At 35.5% G+C, this 26,581-nt stretch overlaps 1 long non-coding RNA gene across 1 annotated transcript; it reads left to right on the top strand.

Annotated features, from left to right (window-relative positions):
- Positions 1 to 12,557: 12,557 nt before the first annotated feature.
- On the top strand, positions 12,558 to 25,560 carry LOC138707862 (uncharacterized). The gene is made up of 2 exons (XR_011334402.1): positions 12,558 to 12,791; positions 25,161 to 25,560. It is a non-coding gene; the product is annotated as an uncharacterized lncRNA (long non-coding RNA).
- Positions 25,561 to 26,581: the final 1,021 nt, after the last annotated feature.

The following is a 26,581-nucleotide window of genomic DNA, read 5'->3' as shown; positions in this document are numbered from 1 at the left end:
GTTGGTTATTATAAACTACACTTTAGAGTTATAATTTTCTACTCCTAAAATTTAAATCACTATTGGATTCAAGTACATGTCTGTTTCATATTAGTAGAAGTTATTGTTCTGTACTATCAAATATGTCCACGTAATATTTTATATTGCAGAATAAAATAACCACTGCAGCAATAAAAACGGCTTACAGGAATAAATCAAATTACAAAATAAGGAAATCGAAAATATACACTTTTACTCTTCTGTTAAAAACACTGGGGTTAGCACTCGCGCGGATTACAATCCACTCTAAAAATACATATACCATACTATACAGGAAAGAGTCACAATTGCGTCATCCAAACACTCCAGACATCAGAATTAAACTATAACAGGAAGATAGTGAAACTTTCACGCCATTAGCATTGAATGCGGAGATGTGATGACGTAATAAACCAGCAGTGGCTTACAAATGAATGCCGCGCCAGTACTGGAGGGTTGGTTTCCCAAAATTTACATCAAGTGACTGATGCCCTTCAAAAGAAGAGAGACATATATATATATATATATATATATATATATGTATCATTTTATTTTTACTAACATTTCTAATATTAATCTGGCTATACCTTTGGATTAACGATTGAGAACCGGAAATACCAATTGCTAACCCCTTTCCACGACTGGAGTTCGATGATACTGACGTAAAATACAAACAAATCACTTTACTATAAAGATATTTTGGGGTTTTACCACACTATAACGGTAAATGTTAGGTTATACCGGTAAATTCTAAGATTTACCGGTCTTCGTACATTTACAGTAACATATATATATATATATATATATATATATATATATATAAATGGACCTATACTTTCTTGACAACGCAAATGTTACAATTGTTGTTTAGTCAACTGTTCGAAGACAGGTCTGAACCCAACAAGTGATACCAAGAAGACACCACTTATGAAGCAAATAGACCAGGAGGTAATGGGCAGGGGCGTATTTTGCGGACTACCGGGGCTACCGGCGGTAGCCCAAGGAAATTACAAAAGAAAAAGTTTATAATATAACATAATGTGATAATTTTGTATTACCGTATTAGTTTTACCACAGTAATTAAAATTAAAGTAATTGTTAGATTTATATGCGCTCTCTGCTCTCGAAAAGAAACAAGTTGTCAAGGCGGCATCACTGGAGAAACCGCTGCTGCGAAGGGTAGCCTGTGACCGTTCCGCTCAAGTCGCACAACTCCCCGTCCCCCCGCTCTCTTCTGTTTCCATCGTGCAGTGTAGGCGGGTGAGTTGCCGCTCTCGTGATCGGTTTCTTGGAAGGCGCGAAGCAACAGTACGCTTAGTACGCTAGCTCATGAATGTAATTGTGTTCTTGCAGTGCAGTATTTTAAATTTGTGATTTGTTCGAGTGTCTAAGAGTTATATTAATTGTGAATTATTAAGTTTTTAATTTCCCAATTAAGTGATATTGTGAAAAATATGGCAGAACAAGTTTCTGGAGAGGTTTGTGTTGAAAATGACTGTGTAATAGAAGGTTTATTGAAAGTGCCTTTTAACCGTCGTACATACAACGAGAAAGTTGAAATTGTGAAAATGGAAAGACCACCTCCTGAGTTAAATTTGTCCATGGACGTAAAAGAAAAACAGCGTGAGTACACACGCCATTTCACTTCAACATCATATGGTAAGTGGAATTGGTTGTGTGGTAGTTCTAAACTGTCTAAACTATTTTGCTGGCCATGTTTGTTATTTAGCCGCGAAACTAATGTGTGGTCAAAAGAGGGGTTTTCTAATATGAACTCCCTTCGAACGGCAGTCCTAAAACACGACAAATCAAAAGCTCATATTTATAGTAGCATGAACTTTGCAAACTTTGGGAAGACAAGAATTGATTTACAGCTAGATAAGCAAAAAGTTCTACACATCAACCAACACAATGCTCTTGTGAAAAAAAATCGGGAGATTTTACTGCGTCTTATTAACGCAGTCTGCTTTCTAGGAAAACAAGAATTGGCTTTTCGGGGTCATAATGAGAGTGTGGAATCAGACAATAGAGGAAATTATATTGAATATTTAAGTTCCTTAAGTGAATTTGACCATTTACTGGCCAATCATCTTGAGAGTTCAACAGTATTCCGTGGTACTTCTCCCGCAATTCATAATGACTTAATATTTGCTATAAGTGGGGTTATGATAAAGAACATAAAATCTGAAATAGAAGAAGCAACTTTTGCGGCCATTGTTGTTGATGAAACAAGTGACTGCTCTAATCAGAGTCAATTGTCCACTGTTTTAAGATACGTCGATAGTACTGCCAATGTTCAAGAACGGTTTATAGGATTCACAAATGTCAGTTCGGACAAAACTGCTGCTGCTTTGTTTCAGCATGTGGAAGGTGTTATAGCAGAATACAATGTCGGCAATAAGTTAATTGCACAGACATACGATGGTGCTTCAGTTATGGCGGGAAATATTAATGGCTTAAAAACAAAAGTTCAAGGAAAGTATCCTCAAGCACTATTTGTCCATTGTTACAGCCATGTTCTCAATTTAGTTTTGCAACAAACTACTTCATCCATTCCAGAATGCCGCATTTTTTTTTCAAAACACTGTCGGGTTTAGCTGCATTTTTCTCATCATCTCCTAAAAGATCAGAAAAACTCAAGAATTTATGAAAAAGAAACTCCCAAAAGTAGCACCAACTAGATGCAATTTTACATCTCGGCTTGTAAATACAGTAAAGTAATACAGAGAACAACTGACTGCTTTCTTTGAAAATATCATTTGTAATGACTCTGAAGAAAACTGGGTTGATGATGTAATTGTGCAGGCTCAAGGATATTTGTATTTTTTCAAACAGTTTCAGAATATATTTCTTCTTGAAGTCTATGCTAGAGTGTTCGCACATACAGATGTGCTCTACAATATTCTTCAGACAAAAAGTCTAGACATAGCATACTGCTTGCAAGAGGTATCAAAGTTAAAACATACTATATCCGAGTTCAGACGTAGTGGGTTCCCGTCCATATGGAGTAATATGGAAAATGAAAATTCTTCAGACAATACAATGGAACCACCATTAAAGCGAAGAAAAGGAGATGATGAATTGAAATACGGGCAGCTGTACTACAGCATACTAGATCGTATGCACATGGAAATTACTGACAGATTTTCTGATTATGGAAAGCTTCAGTTCACACATCTTCTAGATTCTCAAAAATTTTCTGCTTATAGAGAAAACTTCCCGAATGAGGCACTAAACAAATTATTTCAGTCCTATAACAGTCACTTTGATCAAGTACGTTTGAAAAATGAATTAAGTGTAATATATTCAGCAGAAGTCTTTGATTTTTCGAACAAACCTATCCATGAAATATTATCTGCCATATATGAAAACCAGCTGAACCAAGTTATTCCTGAAGTCCTTAAATTGGCAACATTAATTGTGACAATACCAGCTACGTCAGCATCGGTAGAAAGAATATTTTCTGCGTTGAAGAGAATAAAATCCTACTGTAGATCAACTCATACACAAGAACGTTTATCCGGCTCGGCACTGATGTCCATTGAAAAGTCATTTCTACAGAAACTTCGCAAGCGGCCCAACTGTAATTTCAATGACGAAGTCATCAAAGTATTTTCGTCCCAATCAAGACGTCTGGAATTCACATATAAATAGGTAAGGAATTTTATTATAGGGTTTTTAAAATATATTTTGTGTAATAATAGGGTCAGTGGTAGCCCAGACCCTTAAACCAGTATACGCCACTGGTAATGGGTTCCTTTTCCTCCTCCATTCCAAACATCACCGACTAGCAACATATTACATTAGTCAGACTTCAGATGCATACAAACAACTGTTCTTCCTCTAACACATATCGTCAAGTAAGATGTACTGCCTGATAATAGAAATGTTACAATATTACACATTAAATATTAACAAGTATAAACCTTATAATTCTTGTGTGATTTTTTATAGTACGCACTGAATATAATTTTCAAATTTTCCATTGACGACACCCTGTTACATGGAAGAAAAAAAAATAGGCCTACACACGGAAAATCTGCGTTCCACGTTGGCTGACACCGTTGCAGCATACTTGAAATTAGGCACGTTACCTGAATGTAAGCCTACATATTCAATGACGTCATTAGGATATGTGTTCGATGACACATTTGAAATTTCACTTCAGTCTATACAAAACTCATAAATTTGTTAACTTTTTCATGTTCTCTCTCTTTTATTTTATTGCTGAAACTCATCTTTACAATATCATGCTCTTTCAACTACATTCCTTAATAAACAATATTTATTTATTTTTTATTTTGTGTTAGATTATTGACCATTTTTAATGAATTTATTTCTATCAGACAATCTATCAAAGTAGAGAAGTGATTTTATATCATATTGTAGATATGATATGCACAAATACACATAAAAAAATTCATCACAGAATGTTGGATACTTTTTGAGTTATGAAGGTAACGCTTCATCACTGCACAGTGAACTTTGAATTTTGAAATAATTTTTTTAGATCGTATAAATATGTTTATCATATAGCACAGTGGTCGTCAGCACTCGTTGAAATGTGCAAAGGGTACGCGGTGCTGTCCGGTGTGCACCGTCGTGCAACAGGGAGAGACAGAGAGCATACCTGCTAGCAGCTACGAGAGCACTATAGTGCACTGCGTATTCCGCGGGTAAGAGAGGCTAGCCCCAGCGTGCTCTGTGCTGATGACCCCTGAATATAGCAGATAGACAGTGTTTTACACATACTAATTTTCATTATTGTACAAGATACAGTAATGGAGGGGAAAAAAAGTTGAATATTTCCAAAATTTTATTCCTTTAAGCTGTACCTAACGCCTTAAATGTGCAAAATAAAACTATATATGCACTTGTCACTATCTCTTGTCACTAGAGAGTTCTTGAAATTTATATTTTCCCCGCCATTCATAAAATATTTTGCTATGATACCTCTTGCACAAAAGGGGAGATCTATAACTGAAACCTGATTAATATATTTCAGTATTATTTGTATTTATCCTGGTAATAATGAACAGTTTGACTCATAGACATTTTATTTTTGCAGCATTAACTTCCCATGAGTGTACGAGAAGATTCGAAGAGAACGGCAGTTACGTAGACTTTCGGCTCCCCTCCTACTACCATTAATACACAACACAATGTCAATACGGCGGTTGCTGTCGTCTGCGATACAACGAACTTTTCTGTTGATTTTCGAGTTCGTCGTTTTTTTCCGGTTATTAATATGCTTATTTAAGTTGTGTTAACTCTCGCTAGTGGTTTTATATTTTATGTTATCCGTCTTAGTATTTATTTTATTATTGTAAATATTTTTATTTTATCACTATTATTATTATTATTATTATTATTATTATTATTATTATTATTATTATTCCGTTGTACAGCACATTAAATAAATAAATAAATAAATAAAATAAATAAATAAATAAATTACTATTATTAATGGATTATTTTGTATTAATATCTTTGTATCATCCCCGTCACGATTATTCTATTATTATTATTATTATTATTATTATTATTATTATTGTTGTTGTTGTTACTATTATTTCTATCATCGGCATTATTATTTGATCTCTGTAAAATTTATGTAGACTACTGGACTGTACCCGAGCACGAGCATATGCTCATTTTGGGTATCTATTCATATGTATTAATTTCAAATGTAAATTGTAAATAAATTTGAATTTTGAAAAAAAAAAATTAAAAAAGAAAACCCACGAAATATGCATTTATGCAAAATGAAGTTGGCTTCATTCGAACGTAAAAAACAATGATCGGCAAAGATCCACTTTTTCTCTTCTAATATGCCAAACCAATAAAAACAAATTTTATTACATAAAGTTCCGAAATCTAGTCGTTAGCAATGCACGAGTTACGGAATAACATTTGCACTGCAAAAATGATTATGCAACACTGCCTGCCGATTTCAGACACGCCATAATATTCTGTGTGAAACAATTTGGCTATAGAGAGTTTAATGGACCATTATGTGATAAACAAAATCTTAATTGACTGTCAACAAAACCCCGAGTCTTGAACTTTAAATATGTGTGCGATAACGCAGACTGGATCAGCTAGTTCTAGAATAGTCGCCATGTCCTGTACGTGGAGAGCGATGCTGCTTCTTCTGGCACTGGAATGTGTGAACTGCAGCGACGGAGAGGTAAATACAATGTTTAAGAAGTCAGAAATACTTACAACACCTCGTCAGCTTCGTAGGAATGGTTGCGGGACCCTCAGCAGAAATCACCTTCTACAAGAATGTTTGTCGTCTGCACCGAGTCTCTCCACTGCCCCATCTGTGCAGTTCTTGAGAGTATTATAGTAGGGGTTGAAGAGATCAGTAACTTAGTAGGGTTGGAAAACCAGGTGACGTAAGAGGGGAGGAGAAGATAGGTTTTCGAGAGGATGGAGGTCGGGGGAAGTGCACAGATCTACGACTAATATTTGCGCAATTCAACTCGCATGAAGATGTTTATAGCCTCTCTGACCATTTCACCGTTTACAAGCGTATGTGTCCCCTGATTTTGTACTATTTCTTTTAAAACTTTTAACCTGTTTTTGTGATTATCTGGTGATTGTATATATCTATGGCTGTAAATCACTGGATGGCATTAAATTCATCTATCTATCTATCTATCTATCTATCTATCTATCTATCTATCTATCTATCTATCTATCTATCTATCTATCTATCTATCTATCTATCTATCTATCTATCTATCTATCTATCTATCTATCTATCTATCTATCTATCTATCTATCTATCTATCTATCCATCCATCCATCCATCCATCCATCCATCCATCCATAACAAATGAGAATATAAAATTACTCTACTGTTCAATTAAATGACTTATACAGGGACATCATTCTATTTTACTTCAATTTTTATTGTACCTGAATTTTTTAATGTACTTCACTCCCACCCCTTCTACTAATGAAGTTCAACCGTCCTCCACACAGAACCAAGACCGCATATACAGCCATAGTAGCCTTACGGTCATAGTAAACAGTACGTTCCAAAAATATGTTCACGCTTTCCAGTGACGAAAGAGCTTTCAATATTGAATCATTTTCGCACAGGTACTGTCGTCCATTTGCCTACGTCGTATCCTGGTTTCCCTCACCAGCTTTTATTCGCCAGCTAGTGGCTGGGCTGTCTTAGCTCTTTTCTGAGAATATTAATTTCTGTTAGGAATTGGTCTACGTAATATTATAAAACTGTTTAAAATAGCTTAAATAAAAGGGCCCCGTTAAGTAATTAACTGTCACGTGATTTCCTCCCTTTCTACGACCCTACACATAACCACTTGGACGGACAGTAGATAGCATGTCTGAGTAATTTTATCTTTTCGGATCGGACAGAAGTGAAGATTGAATTTACAGTACGTAAGGTAGGTACTCTTTTATAGAGTAGGTACAGAATTATTTCAACATGAGTTACTAGTACGAAGAACGAAACTGGCAATTTGAGTTACTAGTACGAAGAACGAAACTGGCAATTGGAATTAGGTGCAATAGTCTATAGTGCGATAATATGCGCATTATAACTGAAGCCTGTATCGAAATGAACGGCCACCATTTAAAAAAATGTGTTTAAATATCCATATTATGATTATTTTTCAATTTAACTTCATTCTCTATATTAGATTAGATTAGATTAGATTTATTTATTTAACCTGGTAGAGATAAGGCCGTCAGGCCTTCTCTGCCCCTCTACCAGGGGATTACAACTATAATATGAACAATAAGATTACAATTAATATTAAATTTACAATTACAATTACAATAAAAATTAAAGTACGACAAGAATACCTGATTAATGAAAGCTAGACATTTTATCATAGAAGTTAAGAACAAAGAATATTTTTGTATTTACTAAATTACAAATTAAACCTACAATAACAAAATTCTATAGTGATGAAATTACCGGATATTGAGATATTTTGTGGTAGATTAAAAGAACTATTTACAAGAAACCATGTCTGAACGAGTCTCAATTACTGACCAAGTGCCTAGTAAGTTTGCGTTTGAATTGAATTTTATTTCGACAGTCCCTGATGCTAGCAGGTAACGAATTCCAGAGTCTTGGCAGGGCTTTTGTGAAAGAGGATGAGTATGAGGAGGTGCGATGGGATGGTATTGTTAGTATTGCTTCATGGCGAGAGCGTGTGTTCAGATTGTGGTGGGAAGAAAGGTAAGTGAAGCGAGACGACAGGTACGAAGGAATAGAAGAGTTCAAGATTTCGAAGAGAAAGAGAAGTGAATGTAAATTTCTTTTCTTATCTAGTTTAAGCCAACCTATTGCTTCCAGGGATGGGGTAATATGATCATATTTACGAACATTGCTTACAAAACGTACACACAAATTATGAGCACGTTGAAGTTTCATTTTGTTGTCGCTGGAAAGGTCAGTCAGTAAAATGTCAGCATAGTCAAAATAGGGAAATACAAGGGTCTGCACAAGGGACTTTTTTAAGCAAGAGGGAAGATGAACATTTATCCTTTTTAGCACATGAATAATAGAATATACTTTTCTGCAGGTTTCTGTGATTTGCATGTCCCAGTTGAGATTATTATCCATGTGAATGCCAAGATTTTTTACCGAAGAACTGAAAGGGATATGCACTGTACTTACTTTAACGGGGGAAATGTCGAGGTGCTTTACAGCGTCGGTTTGCCGTTTGTGTCCTAATATGATTGCTTGTGTCTTTCCAGGATTGATATTAAGATGGGATTTCTTTGTCCATGTCACAATCGAGTCAATGTCTTTGTTCAATTTATCTATAGCGTCATTTATTCGATCTAAGCGGGAAGAGATGTAGCATTGAAGGTCGTCAGCATACAAGTGATAGTTACAATGCCTTACATGAGATGTAATATCACTGACATATATTGTGAACAACAATGGTCCGAGTACCGAACCCTGTGGTATACCGGATGTTATGTTAAACCAGGAAGAGCTTCGATTCCCGGATACAACACATTGTTGTCTTTCCCGTAAGTAGGATTCGAACCAACTCACAGCAGTCTCTGACAAATGCAGATTTCTCAATTTATGGGTGAGCAGGTCGAAATTTACAGAGTCGAAAGCTTTGCTAAGGTCAAGAAGTGTTAGTATTGTTACTTTATTAGAGTCGATTGCTTCACGAATGTCTTCTGTCACTTTAAATAGAGCAGTGCTTGTGTTGTGTCCAGCTCTGAAACCTGACTGATACTCGTCGAATAGTTTGTGTTCGTTCATGTAGTTAGTAATTTGTCTGTGTACGATTCTTTCCAGTGCTTTTGATATGGCTGGCAGGATACTGATTGGTCTATAGTCGTTCGGGTCGGTGGGAACTTTGACTTTTGGAAGAGGAAGAACGAAAGCTTGCTTCCATATTTTAGGGAAAGTTGAAGTGATTAAGGAACTATTGAATATGTGTGCAATTGTAGGTATTACTATGTCTTGTATTTTCTGTATGAGTAATATGCTAATGTTGTCTGGCCCTTGAGCTTTCGTCTTGATGCGTCGGATGGCTTTCATTACGTCAATAGGAGTGACGTCAGTAAAATAGAATTTGTCTCGAGTTGGGGGAGCTGAGTCAGGCAAAACTGTGTCTTGTTTCATTGTGTTGTTTAAGGTCGGGTCCTTTACAAAGTGTTCGTTCAATCGGTCAAGTGGGATGGGTATGTCTGCTTGTTCACTAGCCCTTCCAAGTCCAATGACCTTCAGATTTTTCCATAACTCGGAAGGGGTTGTGTTGGGCTCTATAAGTTTGTAGGAGTATTTGAGTTTAGCGTTTCTTATTAGTTGAGTCGTTCTGTTTCTTAGGTGTTTATATAAGTTAAAATATTCGTCGTTTTTATTGCGGGTGTATTTCCTATAGGCTAAGTCGCGTTCGGACATCAGGCTACGTATTTCAGTCGTCATCCAAGGGGCTGGGGTCTTTCTGGTACGTTTGGTCTTTAATGGTGCGTGTTTGTCATAAAGTTGAAGTATTAACGTACTGAATAAGTCTACTTTCTCGTCTACAGTTCGTAATGTCCAGATCATGTGCCATGGACGTTGCGCAGCGTCTTCTTTCAGTGCAATATCATCTATTCTTTTGATATCCCTGTAAGTAATTACTCTAGGAGTCGATTTAGGACACTGCAGATTAAACGATAGATAAATGATATCATGCCCTGATAGTCCTGGTGCAGGCAACTGTCCATGCGTCAGTATTTTGTCGGCATTGTTAGTAATTATCAAGTCCAGTAATGTGTCTGTACCTTCCGTGTGATGTGTGGGAGCTAGGGGTAGGATTACCATATCAAGGCACTGAAAGAATGATTTAAGTCTTTTAGTCGTACTAGAATGTGAGTCAAGTAAGTTTGAATTGAAGTCACCCATGATTATAACGTTCTCATATTGCGGCGTTACGTTTAGTAAGGCGGTTTCGAAATCATCTACGTCATATATATGTGGGGGTTTATATACGACACACACTAGACATTTTGTAAATAAGGTGCAAATTTCAATGAACATGAACTCGGGTTTGGCAGAGTACTGGCTTGGAGAATGATGAATAATTTTAGGTCGCAAATCGGATCTAATATAACCAGCCACCCCTCCGCCTCTCTTGCCCTCTCTGTCATTACGGCAAAGCGTATAGCCAGGAAGGTTTACGAGAGTGGAAGGAAGATTAGGATGTAACCAAGATTCGGAGATAAGAATAACGTGAATGTCTAAAGGTGAGAAGATAGAAGAAAATTCGTCAAAATGACACAACAGACTTTGAGCATTCACGTGAACAACATTAAGTGACAAAGGAGAGAAAGAAAGCGCAGCCTTGAGTATGTCTGCGGTACAGGGCAGTGGGCAGGTAGGATTGCTATTGTTCGTGTTAATAGAGGGGACCGGTCTCTGTACACTGACCTCAGGGACTGTCGGGTGAACATGCTGCTTTTTGTTCTCAATTGTACCAACTTATATGCAATTCAAGTTTTTAAATTATTTTCTAGCAATAATAACTTAAAATTACAGTACTAAATGATAAAGAATGTGAAGAAGAAAAATAATTAATTAATAAATAACGTTATTATATGGTAAAAGTTAAAGTGACTTACAGTACTAAATGATAAAAATAAGAATGAAAAAGAATTAATTATTACGTAAAGTTACTGATAGAGTAAAATTTAATATAGATTGAATATTGCAGTATATTAAAATTAGTTGCCTTACTAGTTTTACGCAGCCGACTCGTTCAGATCATGTCTTCTGGGCATTTAATTCTGTGTTTGTGCTCGCCTACTTTGACAATAATATCTCCGTCTTGTGTCCACACGTTTTTCAAGCTGTATTTAGTTATGCATTCTTTTAGCAGATTATGCCTGGCTTTAGTTAGATCTTCACGGACGGTAACAAGACTACCCTTTAACAGTTTTTTGTTTCTGAATACCTCAGCTCTCTTTCTATAGCTGACGAATTTGACAATGATAGGCCGAGGCCTATCACTGTTTCTTCGCCCCACTCGGTGACTTCTGTCGATATCACTTTCAGTTAATTGTACTCCTATTTTAGAAGCCACGTCAATGGCGATAGTGTCCGTGTTCTCAGACTCACTTTCACTCACACCGAAAATCCGTAAACACTGTCGCCTCTGATATTGCTCCAGATCGTCCACCTTCATCTGGAGCTGCCTAATGTGCCTGTCCTTCTCCTCTAGAGCTGTTTTCAGGCTTTCTATCACAGCACTGTTTTCAGCAATAGTTTGTTTCAAGTCCTCCACAATGGCGGTCCTGATGGCCTGCGTCAGTACCTGCAGCATGCCGGGATCTTTCAACGCTTCCACCATGACGCGTCGGACAGCTTCTTCGGAGAACTCGCTGGGAGATGACTTCTTATTATTGCTATTTCCACCCATTTTGTCGTAGAAATCGAATGCGAAATAACACAAAATTATATACCACGACACTTTTAAACACTTTCAAATAGTAATGCACTCTAAAACCGCTGCTAATAATCACCTAAGTCGGAGCGTAATAACACGTGTCTAGCAGCTATCCGCTAATGTGCTGTAGACAATATAATATACACTACATAATGAATACGTCCGCATGGATAGCTCAGTTCGTGAGTAAAAACACTCATTGTTAATACTGTACTGTGTTTTGATTAAACAAAAACCTACTGAAAATTATCAAACTCAAAATCGCGATATATCCTAGTTTACGTAAATGGATGAACTACTTTTCTTCCCTCCTATACCTAGTAAAGTCATTTGTTTGTATATTACGCCAGTATCTTCGAACTCCAGTCGTGGAAGGGGGTAGCAAACGGCGTTGATCCAGAGGTATAGGCAAGTTAATATTAAAAATGTTAGTAAAAATAAAATGATGTCCTGTATTTTAATATCCATGTGCATTTTTATAAATTGGAGGCTCCTTTATAATACTTCTCAGAGCAGCGCGTAGTTTTTGCCGCCGACGCCAAACAAATTGGCCGCAACATGTACTTCACAAATGATCATATAGGCTACTTGATATGAATACAGATTAAAGAACAGACGTGTCCCACTTCAAAATAATTAGCACTGAAGTCTTCCGCTACAAGCTTGCTCGTCGTGATTAAGGTGCAGTGTATGCACAGAAGCTGCAGTTATTCCTGGAGTGATATGCTGCGGTTGGATAGGTTTCCGGAAGAGGAATCATTGGCAAGAAAAATGCTGGCCGCTGTGCACGTACTCCTGCTCCTCGCTGCAACAGCTCTGTGTCAGCACGTAAGTATGCAATCAGTTTCTCTCGTCCGCGTTAGAAGCGTTACATCGTAGATGAGTTGGGGACTGAGCCAGAAATTCTCCTTCTATAAAACGGAGGAATTTTCTCGGCCGACAACCTATCTTCTTTTAGAACAGGCATGTCAATTGATGCCACAGGAGCAAGCGCGCGCTTTAGAGTCCAGGAGAGCCTGAGCGCTTTACAGCGGAAAGGAAAGAGACAGACGAAAGAGGTAGTATATGCCGCTTGGTCGAGCTATATTCAGGGATGGCCAGCACTGATTCAATAGATAAAGAGAAGAGAACTTATTAAAACTGTATCCATTGTAATTTTTAGATTTGCCTGAGAAGTATAAGTGCGTTATAAGAATGTAAGTTTTAATTTTAATGCTCATTTTTCACAAGTTTGATTTTTTTATTCAAAAGAAATATTTTCTCAACTTTTCGTATTGAAAACTGAAATTTTCAGATACAGGCCTATTTATTTAGTAGCCTTACAGAATGTTTTCGTAAATCTAATATACCGTATATACGTATTACTGAAGATAGTGTATTGAAAATTTTGAAAATATTCGCATGGAAATTGTTTGTAAGGAAATGAATTAACAAAGCAACTACTGTTACATCATAAGCAAAAGATACGTGCCCATGTGTTGTAAAAATGTCAGCTCTATAGCTTCAGCGGATTTCGAGAAAATAATTTAATATTCTGATGATAGGAAGTTGCTCACAAATATCACCTTAAAAGCATAATGCGATGAGAGTTTTGTTATGTAATATTAGTTACACTTAAAACAGATACAGTATCTAGGTAACTTTGCTTTGTCCTGTAATGTTGTTTTGATTAGTTTATTGATTACTTTTGTAAGGCTAAAGATATCATCAATATAAATTCCAACTTATCATGTTATACTCAATCTCTTTCTTTGGAATATCACTTTCTTTATGAATGATGTGTTTCATTCACTTAATACAGTATAATATTATACTACTATAGAATTTAAGTGAATATTCCTTCTTAACTCTATATTAAGTTATTGAGATTTAAAACACAAGTGCAATATTAAGAAATCAGTGTTAGTACTTTTGTTTTATAGACAATATAGATAATATTAAACAGAAAGAAGCCATATAAAAATAACGACATAAAATTTCACGTTCCGTTTGAAGTTTGTGCACCACTGTTTTCTTAATCCAACAGGTTGCTTATTCATATACACAACCCTTCCTCTTTCCATACTTAGCGCTTGCTGCCCGCGCAAGACGTCAAGGTCAGAAAAATGCGCTTGCTTTGACATCACTGTTTTAGAATAAAAAGACAGTTGTCGATATGGCATAATATAGAGGTTATTTTCTGGTATAAAAGACACTCTAAAAATATATAAAAATTGCTACTCTATTCGTACGGTGTGAAAGAACTAAAGCTCCTGCAAGATGTAGTGTAGAACGTATTGAAATTGTATTCTTTACTTATAATTTCTGGTCAAGTTTAAATTTTACACAATTTGCATAAGCTTCTTTCCAACTTAGAATTTAAATTAGTATTTAAATAAATTTCTACGTACTAAATAGCATAATTTTACAAGTACACTAGGGAACCATTGAGAAATCAAGATTTCTGCAAGAAGAATGTTTGGTTTCTAATAATTCAGAACTACTATAAGTAAGATGACAGGCCTACAAGACGTCGTGATGGCAGCTCAGTGCCTGAAGTGGAAGTGGGGAGGCCACGTGACCAGACTGAACACGTCGAGATGGGCGTATGTGTCAACCATGTGGGAACCAAGAACGGGGAAGAGGACAACGGGAAGATTGAGGGCTCGATAGAACGACTTCTTCAGGAGGGAAGCTGGTAGACAGTGGACAAGAACAGGGCAACATGGCAGATGCTCGGAAGAAGATGGACAGACCCTAAGTGACGGAAAGTGCACTGACATTGAACAACTAATCACTATTGTGCATAACCTTTATCAGTGCATAATCTCTAGTGACAGAAAATGGACAAACTTTAGAGACAGTAAATGAACAATCGTTATGCATGAGGATAATAACTTTTTTAACCAGTACAATAGGCTCGTCAGGAATAGCTTCCCGGCGAGTATAAGGAGAGCTACCCTGCTGATGCAGGAGGCCCTTGCCCTAATGGGATGTAGTGGGCTCATTTACTTATTTATTTAATTTTATCTATTTATCTATTTATTTTTTATTTTTTATTTATTTATTTAATGTTATCTATTTTTTATTTATTTATTTATTTATGAATTTATTTAATTTTATCTATTTATTTATTTAATTATTTATTCATTTATTTATTTAATTAATTTTATTTATTTATTTATTTATTTATGTTTTAAGTTTATATATTTATCTAATTTTATTTATTTATTTAATTTTATTTATTTATTTATTTATTTATCTATTTATTTATTTATCTATTTATTTATCTATTTATTTATTTATCTATTTATTTAATTTTATCTATTTATTTATGTATTTAATTTTATCTATTCATTCATTTATTTATTTACTTATTTATTTATTTATTTAACTTTATCTATTTATTTAATTTTATATATTCATTTAATTTTATCTATTCATTAATTAATTAATTCATTAATTTATTTCTTTACTTATTTATTTAATTTTATCTATCTATTTATTTATTTTTTATTTATTTATTTACCTATTTATTTATGTATTTAATTTTATCTATTCATTCATTCATTTATTTATTTACTTATTTATTTATTTAATTTTATTTATTTATTTATTTATGTATTTAATTTTATCTATTCATTCGTTCATTCATTCATTCATTCATTTATATATTTACTTAATTATTTATTTATTTAATTTTATCAATTTATTTATTTTTTATTTTTTATTTATTTATTTATTTATCTATTTATTTACTTATTTATTTATTTAATTTTATCTATTTATTTAATTTAATTTATTTATTTATTTATTTATTTATTTATTTATTTATAACAGAAATTCTTGAATAGGGATGTGACTCAAAACGTATTGTTAAAATGTTGTTTTATTGTAGTTAAAGCGGTATTTAATCGTGCTGAACAAGCATTGCAGATACTTAAGAAGCATTATAATTAGCCAAAATAAACAACTGCAAACTCGGTTATGAAATTTAAAATGAAAGTAGTTGCCTCATGGCAAATTTTACTCTCAAGTCTCAAAGCGACGCTTAAAAAAAAATAAATAAATAAAGTAACGGCTGATTCAGTGACGGTGTTGCTGGTAGCCTTGTGGAGCGACTTCCCGTGGTGGTGTAAACCGGGAACTTATCTGTTGCTTTTATTACTGTGCAACAGTAAATTATGATTATTTACCGCTTCCTTCGCGCCAGTACATAACTCTATGAAGTTCCTTTTAATAAAGACAAGTAGGCCTATAGACCTACTCGTAAAACAGTGTCGATAGGTCTGTTGGCCAAATACACTCTTTTCAGCAATTCAATTCAAGCGCCAAATCATTACCCTTAAGCGAACTGGGTCTTGTGGAATGTAGATGATAAAAAATTACACTTTTAGTTTTTGGCCTTAAACATGAGCATTTTTTGTGGATTTAAAAACATATATCTTGACCAACACCGGGATTTGAAACCGGGTTCTTCCGAATGCAACTCTAGTGTTTTACCACTGCTCGTTGTTGCTCACTTTATTATAATTTAATGTAACATAAATGATTAAATACAAATAAATAATCTCCCAATAAGAATGTCCTACTTTTAATATTTATAATAGCTGCCATGTTTATGAAGCTGTAGCAGTCATATTGTTCCCATGGTTACAGTTGTTGTTGACAAATAATCATGGAACGTTACACCATTCCACGACGCGTAGAAATCATTAACATTTATGTTGAAAAAAAAACATCCATGAAGTGTACGGTGTGTGTAAAATACCGGGCTATGATAAGGGATTATTTTTGGCCTCAATTGGAAGGTATGGATCTCAGAAATGCCTCGTTTCGGCAATATGGAGTCACGTATCATACTGCTCACGAAACAGTGGACCACCGAATAGGGATTATAAAGAATGGACACTGAGCGAATTTTCCTGTGTTTTATTTCTCTGTGCGCCAGCGTTTAGTTCCACTTTCAAGCGCTAGAGGTTAGTGTAATCGAGCATACGCTAAGATAATAATTGAGAATAGAGTTGAGACACAGGATCCAAACATCGCCTACCTTATTGCATAATCCAGTAACGCTTTGCTTCAAATAAATTCAAGTTAACAGCTTTTCCTTATTTCTCAGTGACAAACTAGTTTTAATAATAATATTTTATATTTCAGATATAATAAATTATATTGTAAAATAATATAATACATTATAAAATTAAATATCAAATTCGTTTAATATTTGTATAATATAATTTAGGTATATGGTTTTACTTCTCGTAAGAGTTTTGTTTTTCCATTTTCAGCGCTATCAAATCATTACATACTTTAATTGTTGTTGGGTCAACGTCTCAACTCTCATTATAAAGGAACTCTAGAGTCTAGACATTACAGTTAATGACGAATTTATTATTTTATGGATCCAATTTATTTTATTTGAGTACATAATGTACCTAGATATATTAATTATGTGTATTATATTTCCGCTGTGTCGACTGCTAGCTGGTGTGATGTCAGCGCCAACTCTAGGGAGAAAGCAGAATCTGACGCTCTAGCTGGCTTGAAGATCATTGAAATCAGTCCGGCTACATCAAAGGTACCGACGCGAAGTGTCCATTCTTTATAATCCCTATTCGTTGAGTGGACCTTTTGAGGGAGAAGCTTCATCATTTCGCGTGGTGGTGATGTTAACTAGCCCCCGAGATCATGTTATTTAATGCCGCTGGATTACTTCTTACGGGGTTATGTTAAATCACGGGTTTATGCCAACAAGCCAGAAACAGTTAATGACGTAAGGAACAATATCACGTATGTTATTCGTGAAATTGAGCCTGGTTTACGTTTGTCTAACATTGAAAATTGAAATCTCTTCCACACGTAATGGCATTAAGTGTGCTTCAAAATAACATAATTAAATAAATAAACCTCTTTCATTTATATAATTTATTCCATTTTTTAAATGTGGCACTCTTATTCAAAGACGCTTTACTTCAAATTCTTAACTACGTATTTCACTTGAATGTATTATCTCTTAATTAAAAACGTCTTCATTTTACTTGTAATTTTAGTAAAGTCTTCAAGACGGTTGTTTGAAATAGCAGGGAACGTACTCATTCACCCATTACTCCGTTACAAGAGTTCACTGAGGAGAAACTGTATATTTTCTGCCACTTTTAAATATCTAAGACGTAACTCGCAGCATTATGTTTTTAGAAGCTAGCCAGTTACAGTGCATTCACGGAAATCGAAGGAATAGTGGTAAATCTGCTTTTATGCTCAAAATTAATTTCAGTCTCTAAGTTTGTATTTTTATGTAGGAAATCTTTTCATACCAAAAGGGTATATTGTCATATACCCCTAAAGTCTACCTAGAGATTCTGCAAGGCTACTGGGTGTTCAGTTCAAAGTGTGTCATGGCTCGCTGTATGCCGTCATGTGGCTAGTCGATGAGCCTAGAGAATTCAATCTTCCTACACTTCCGCAGAGGCATATAACCTATGAGGCAGAGAAGTTGCCTAGCAAGTACGGCGCTCATTCTGAAGAGTACGTACCGATACGTACGGTAACGCCGGTAGTGGCAGGAATGTGAACTGTTTGGAAATACGTACTGTCGGGATATGGGGAGAGGGTTAAGACGATTACTTACGTATTTGTTGACATTAACTTCGACGGTCAACATGGACACGGAGCATTTGATTTGTGTTGTGGAATGTTACCGTACGCAACCGATGATAACAAATACCCTGCGTACGACTTGCCGGCGCAAAACACAGTTCGAAAGAGGTTATGGTAGCACACAGACCGTACAGACCGCCATCTGTTGCTACGACGTTCAAGTTATACCGTACACGTTCTCAAGTTCAGATTGAAGAACGCCTTGAATAATAGGCAACTTCTCTGACATATAAGCTGAAACTCGCTTCAAATCGGTGACCCAACAACAGTGACGTCATGACACACTTTGAAATGAACACCCAGTAGTAAAAAGACCCTCCAATACACTACAAATGAAAGAACATGGTGGTTAAAAGTGGAGAAGAGGCATAACTCTTCAAACAAACATTGGTAGTGCAAAAATACCGATCGGTTTCATAGTACGTACCTAATTAAGAAGTGTGTTCTTAATTCTCTATTAAAGCTTTAAAATTGAAAATACATGCATTCATAGTTCTGTTAGAGACTGACAAAAATTAGTCCATATCAGTGAATAAGTAATTAAATTAAAATTTATGACACAAGTATGTTGACAGTCACTGAAGATGTCAGCAAATATAGGACACCTGAAGGGGCTGTATATCAGTCTACACTCTACTTCGATAACACAATCTTTATAACTTTGTAACACTTTTCTTCGGACTCGACTTTCCATAAACACTCAGAATGACAGCTGTGGCAAAGTTATTTCTTACGCTCTTAACAACGGGTTACATCATATGTGAAGAAATAGTGAGTATTCAGGACTGTAGCAACAATGTGGTTTGAGAAGTTTAGTACCGTTCTCTCAATTTTTGGTTTACGTAAAGGAGTTCTCCAGAGATTCCTCGCACTTCTATTAGTTTTTATCTGGCGGCATATTACAGTACCTGGCCACATAAAAAGAACCATCTAAAACTTTTCAAATACTTAATTTTAATTCCACAATTATTGCAATTTTATATTTGAAAGTATAACTATATTATCCTCACTACATTTTCAGAACACATTTTGAACAATATTTACATGTTTATATTATAAAATAACACAATTTTGTTTATTTAAGGTCATGTGAAGTCAAATTGTATAAGTCCTTTTTTTTTTTTTTTTTTTTTTTTTTTTTTTTTTTTTTTTTTTTTTTTTTTTTTTTTTACATCAACTCTGCATGGCACACTCTCAATAACTCTGGTTATAATAATCTCTTTAATGCTGGGTAACTTTCGGTGCTGGACCCCGGACACATTTCACCAGCATTATCACCTTCATCTCATTCAGACGCTATAGTCCCGTCGCTCTTATTTCCGGCAGTCAATTACGTTGCAGGTCGGCTACATTTAAACGTGTGCGTCTTGTGATTCGCTGATGATGACGTTATGCATTTCCTAAGGCTCGATAAATACTTAATAAAATCGCCCGCCATTTTGGCTCTTTTGTTGGCGTTCGCAGAAAGTACACGAGGACGTTATTTGCCGCTCAATTATTTGCTGAATTACAGTGCGTTTGATTTATTATCATAGGAGCTACGACATGATAATGTTTAACGGTGTGGCAAATAGATTCCTCGTCCAGTAGCTCGGCAACGAAAGAACAAAAATTGCCTTCACTTCCTAAGACGTAAGCAAAGAGGAGGAGCCACGCCGAGAATAACAGCGTCGCGATTATAAATAACCTAAGATGTTGATAAAGCGTCGTAAAATAACCTACCAAAAAAATAATAATCTCTTTAGGCATTTCCTTTTCCACCAGTTACCACAAATTCACGATTTGATTCAAATCTGAGAATTTGTGGCTCCTGGCAAAAAAGGGATATATTTTTTTTTGACAAAGGTTTTCACTCTTTTAACAGTGTGACAAGGTGCCCAACTATGGATAACTGTCATTTTGTAATCTGAAAATGTAAATATTTTTCAAAAATTTGTTCTTAAAGTGCAGTGGAGAAAGTATAATTTTATTTTTACATATAAAATTGCATAAATATAGCATTGAAATAGCGTTAGACAAGATTTTATATTCCGTAGTTATGGAATTCGTCACCTGTGAATTGAGCCACTCCTCATCCTCAATTCGTCATCGTCAATGCACTGTGCTGCAACCCATTTCTTCAAGTGCATGAAAAGATGGGAGCAAAGTCCGGACTGTACGAAGCGTGGTCCATATCTAATTGATTCTTTGCAGTAAAGTTCGAGTGTGCACGGTAGTATACGAACGGACGATATCAATCAATAAAACAATTCCAGAGCTCAACTTGTCATTATGTTAGATCCGAATGGCCCTCCTTAACTTGTTTAATGTCTGATGATAAATCTCTGCGTTGATTGTGGTGCCTCGTTTCAAGAAATTCCTAACAATATTCCTCTTCTGTCTCAAAATAAGTTGCAGACGGTTCTTTGGTGGATTTACCGCTATGGACTAACGGTTAGCATGTCTGACCGTGAAGCGAGCCGGGCCGGGTTCAAATCCCGGTTGAGACAAGTTACCTGGTTGAAATTTTATCTGCGGTTTTTCCTGAACCCATTTCGGCGCTGGATCCTGGACTCATTTCGCTGGTATTATCATCTTCATTTCATTCAGACGCTAGCTAACCATAGCAGCCGATAAAGCGTGGTAAAATAAAACAATTAAAAATACTTCTTTGGCTTTGGGGAGAGGGACGAGCGAGTATGGCCTTTTTTTCCTTGTGGGGAGGAGGGACCCGAAGACTTACACTGTAGCCTGAGGCTTATTGTGCTTACCACTCCTGTTCTGTGAATGATTGGGTAGCCGAACGGAAGCACTCCAGTACAAGGCGGTTCCGGTAAATTGCGGCCCCTAATCCGTTTTCCCTTAAACTGCAGCCCACGCCTGGAGAATGGTACGTACATTGCGGCCCACCAAATGAACTGTAATAAGTACATTGTGGCCCACGCAGTGTGTGTATATGTCCTGGATCGGCAACATTTTCCTTTCCATTTGCATGTTTTTACATAGCAACACCATTCCTCCACATTGTCCGCAAGAACTTTATGCTTCCTTAACTTGAATCCATCTTCTATCACAAGTACAGCATGCCACACCATGAACTTAATCCGGGCTCTGGTATGGATGATGATCATGATGATATGTGAATTAATGTTGGCGAAATGATTCAGAGGTCCAACGCCGAAAGTTACCCCAGCGAATAGGGATTATAAAGAATGGACACTTCGCGTCGGTACCTTTGACATAGCCGGACTGATTTCAATGACCTTCAAGCCAGCTAAAGCGTGAGATTCTGCTTTCTCCCTAGAGTTGGCGCTGACATCACACCAGCTAGCAGTCGACACAGCGGAAATATAACACATATAATTAATACATCTAGGTACATTATGTACTCATAAAATAAATTGGATCTATAAAATAATAAATCCGTCATTAACTGTAATGTCTAGACTCTAGAGTTCCTTTATAATGAGAGTTGAGACGTTGACCCCAACAACAATTAAAATATGTAATGATTTGATAGCGCTGAAAATGGAAAAACAAAACTCTTATGAGAGGTAAAACCATATACCTATATTAAACGAATTCGATATTTAATTTTATAATGTATTATATTATTTTATAATATAATTCATGGCATCTGAAATATAAAATATTATTATTACAACTAGTTTGTCACTGAGAAATAAGGAAAAGCTGTTAACTTGAATTTATTTGAAGCAAAGCGTTACTGGATTATGCAATAAGGTAGGCGATGTTTGGATCCTGTGTCTCAACTCTATTCTCAATTATTATCTTAGCGTATGCTCGATTACACTAACCTCTAGCGCTTGAAAGTGGAACTATGCGCTGCCTCATAGAAAAACAAAACACAGGAAAATTCGCTCAGTGTCCATTCTTTATAATCCCTATTCGCTGGTTACCCAGCAATTCTGCTTCAAGTGATTGAGGAAAAACCCCCGGAAAAACCCCCGGAAAAACCCCAATCAGGTAACTGATTCTAATCAGAATATGAACCAGAGCCCGCTCGTTTCACGGTCATACGTACTAATCGTTTATTGATTATAGTTCAAGTTAACACTTTGTTTGTTAAAAACATAAAATTGTTTAGTCACACGTTAAAAAGTGTTAAAATTAAAAAAAAAAAAAAAAAAAAAAGGTATACCTTGGACAGACGGCCCGTTTCGACGTGATGTTACGTCTTCACCAGTGTCTCCTGAACTGCTGGTGATCTTGAATTCTGCGATGTGCATTTGTCGGTTGTAGGGGTGGGGGTGTGTTGCTCTAATGGTGGAGGCTGGTTGTTTGTGTGTTATGACGTATCATGACGTCGAATAATGTGTGGGTATTGAACTGTAATTGTGTATTAAGTATATGTTGTGGGTATGTTATTGTATGTTTATATATTTCGTACTGTTCTAAGATGTTTCACTGTGAACTTTTTGGTGTGATGTGTAAAATTTCCATATCTGTTTCTATATTATTGTAGTCATGATTATTGTTGATAATGTGTTCTGCGTAATTTAATGTGATTTAGGGTTTGGTTATAGCTTTAATATGTTCATTATATCTTGCATGAAAGGATCTTCCTGTCTGTCCTATGTAGAAATGTGGACAAATATTGCATTTTAGTTTGTAAACTCCAGTTGAATTATATTTATTTGAATGTTTAATGTGATTATTTAGGTATTTCTGTGTTGTGTTATTTGTTTTGTATGCTAGCTTGTATTTTAGTTTTCTGAATGAAGTTGCAATTTTGTGAGTATTGGTATTGTGATATGTTAATGTTATGTATTTATTCTCACGTGGTGTTTGCGTTGGTTTGTTCTGTTTTTGTTTTGTCTTTTTTATTAGTGTCTCTATTATGTAAGGGTTGTATCCATTGTCTTGTGCTATATATTTTATTGTGTTTAATTCTTCAGTGTGTTTAATTCTTCATTGTTCATTGGTATATTAATTAATCTGTGTGTCATTGTACGGAAAGCTGCATGTTTATGTTGTATGGGATGGTTTGATGAATTGTGTATATATGTTGTGGTTGTGGTGGGTTTATGTTTTTACTAATCGTTACTAGAGTATGGGTGGACGAGTATGGCCTTACTCCATTCACTGATTTTTTGTCTAACAAAAACCAGCAAAAATTGTGAAATAATGGCAATAAAAGTGTCTTAACAAAATGCCCACATACTTATTTACCTTAAGCAATGGTGAATTAAGAAACGTTATCTCTAGTTGGCTCGTTAGTAAGTCTTTTTATGATGTACCGGTACAAGAATTTTTTAATTCTAACTTTTATTGTATTTGACAAGATCTGTTACATTATTTCAGTGTCTAAAACTCTAAAGACTGTTGTGTAAATAAATAAATTGGTTCTCCTTTGTTTGCACATATGGCATCATTTCATTACATTACACATGCGCGTAAGTGTATGCACACACACTGGCAATGTGATCAGTGTTGCCAACAGTTGTTCGTATAATCCCGCTAGATGATTTTCGAAAACCCGCGATTTTCTAGCACATATCTCTAGATTTTAATGCATACTTATTACTCAATAATAATAATAATAATAATAATAATAATAATAACAATAATAATAATAATAATAATAACAATAATAATAATAATATAATGGTCAAGATAAAGCATCCACCCGCCAATGTAACGAATATTGCATACTTTTTTTCATTTCCAATGTGGCGCTATAAAGCAATTTTGAACACTTTTATCACAGGATACAACATATTTAAATTCTTATTGCACTAAACATGTTACCGTTAAAACCCAAAATCCGACAAAACCAGTTTCAACTAGTAAAAAGTAATTTTAAAATATAGATAGATAGAAAGCGAATTTTCGTAAGATCTAGAATCAATGGCAGGTTAGTTTTGGTTTATATAGTTTTTTTTAGGCTTTTACCAAACAAAAACCTAAACAAACCAAATCTAACCTGACGTTGATTCTAGATTAGCCTATACGAAAACTCACTTTCTATCTTTATTTTCTTAAAGTTGTCGACCTAGATGGCGAGTTGGTATAGCGTTGGCCTTCTATGCCCAAAGTTGCGGGTTGGATCCTGGGCCAGGTCGATGGCATTTAAGTGTGCTTAAATGCGACAGGCTCATTTCAGTAGATTTACTGGCATGTAAAAGAACTCCTGCGGGACAAAATTCCGACACACCCGGCGACGCTGATATAATCTCTGCAGTTGCGAGCGTCGTTAAATAAAGCATAATATATATATTTTTTTAACTATGTAGTTTTTACTAGCTGAAACTGGTTTTGACGGATTTCGGGTTTTAACGGTAACATATATAATATGGAATTATCACTGCATTAACACATCCATTATTTCACAGAACACACACTGGACGAATTAAATGTAATTATGAAAGCCGTTTATAATGCTAATATGATTTCATTTCAGAAATTTTAAAGATTAAAAACCGCTAGTATTCCCACTAAGCGGGATAATATAATTTTACCCTTGAGATGGTTACCCAAAAAAGCTAGATTTGGCGGGAAAACCGCTGAATTGGCTTCTTAATTAAACGCAGCAACTCATCGCAGCGTTTTTTGCAGGAGAAACTGCCACAGTGTTACCAACCCCGGGACAGCGGGACATGTACGAGCGGCACAGCGGTCAAGCAGTGGTACTACGACTCCAGCAAGGGCAAGTGCCTCTCCTACGAGTGGCTCGATTGCGGTGGTGACACGGCGGACGCAAAGAACAGATTTCCCAGCGAAGAAATATGCTGGGGCATTTGCGGAGACGTGTAACGGCAGTCATCACTTCTGCAAGAAGAATGTTCGAGCTATTGCTATAGGAGATATTCTAACGCCATGTTTCCTGCTGTGACAATGCATTTTATTTACGCATTGACCATTTGCATTATTTTGTATTAGCATTTAATTTAGTGCTTTCATCATCTTTTCAATCTTTCTTGTGCGTTTTTTTAATAAAGATTATCTTCACCAATGATTTACTACATTATTAGAGACAATGATGTTCTTGTAGCGAGTCACCTGTATAGATCAAGTTTTGATAAAATTATGAAACAAATAAACAAATTAATCTAATTAAATTTGTCTACCTACCTAACCTTATAACTGTACATAACCATTGCTAATCGAGATTCCCGGGTTCAAGCACGGGCGAAGATGATGGATTTTAAAGGGTGGTGAAATTCCTCAGCAATATTTCTCAGAGAAAAAAGTAAAGCTGTGTGTTCAGTGTCAGTGTCGTAGATTTACGGCAAGTAAAAGAACCTTTCCTGATAAGACTCCAGAAAGAAATTATCAGTCAAGTATCGCCCACGTTGAATTTCGACACTTGATATTATGATCATATTATCTAAGTAGGCCTACTTATAGACCCAAATATCCGAATAATGAGAATATTCTAATGTTCAAGATTGAATACAAATTAGCAAAGATCTGAGAAATTTAAATTACCCATTACTTTTGAAAATCCTCTACATCTCTATTTTAAACCATTATGTGAATTTATTTATAATTCTCTCCCTACATCTCCTGTTCCTGCTACACGATATGAGAATTCCACACATCATTCAATTAGGCCTAATACGCCTTCAACGGAATGGAGTGCAACTGCGGGCACGCAATGAATACAGGTAAATATACCAAATAAGAAGAAGAATTCACGTTAAGGTAATACATACCGATATCGGTACAATGAATATAGGTAAACATACCAAACAAGAAGAAGAATTCACGTTAAGGTAATACATACCGATACCGGTACAATGAATATAGGTAAACATACCAAACAAGAAGAAGAATTCACGTTAAGGTAATACATACCGATACCTGTACAATGAATATAGGTAAACATACCAAACAAGAAGAAGAATTCACGTTAAGGTAATACATACCGATACCGGTACAATGAATATAGGTAAACATACCAAACACGAAGAAGAATTCACGTTAAGGTAATACATACCGATACCGGTATAATGAATATAGGTAAACATACCAAA

The sequence above is a fragment of the Periplaneta americana genome, chromosome 1 (genome assembly GCF_040183065.1).
Source record: "Periplaneta americana isolate PAMFEO1 chromosome 1, P.americana_PAMFEO1_priV1, whole genome shotgun sequence".
Taxonomy (NCBI): domain Eukaryota; kingdom Metazoa; phylum Arthropoda; class Insecta; order Blattodea; family Blattidae; genus Periplaneta; species Periplaneta americana.
This window is presented reverse-complemented; position numbering and strand designations above follow the sequence as displayed.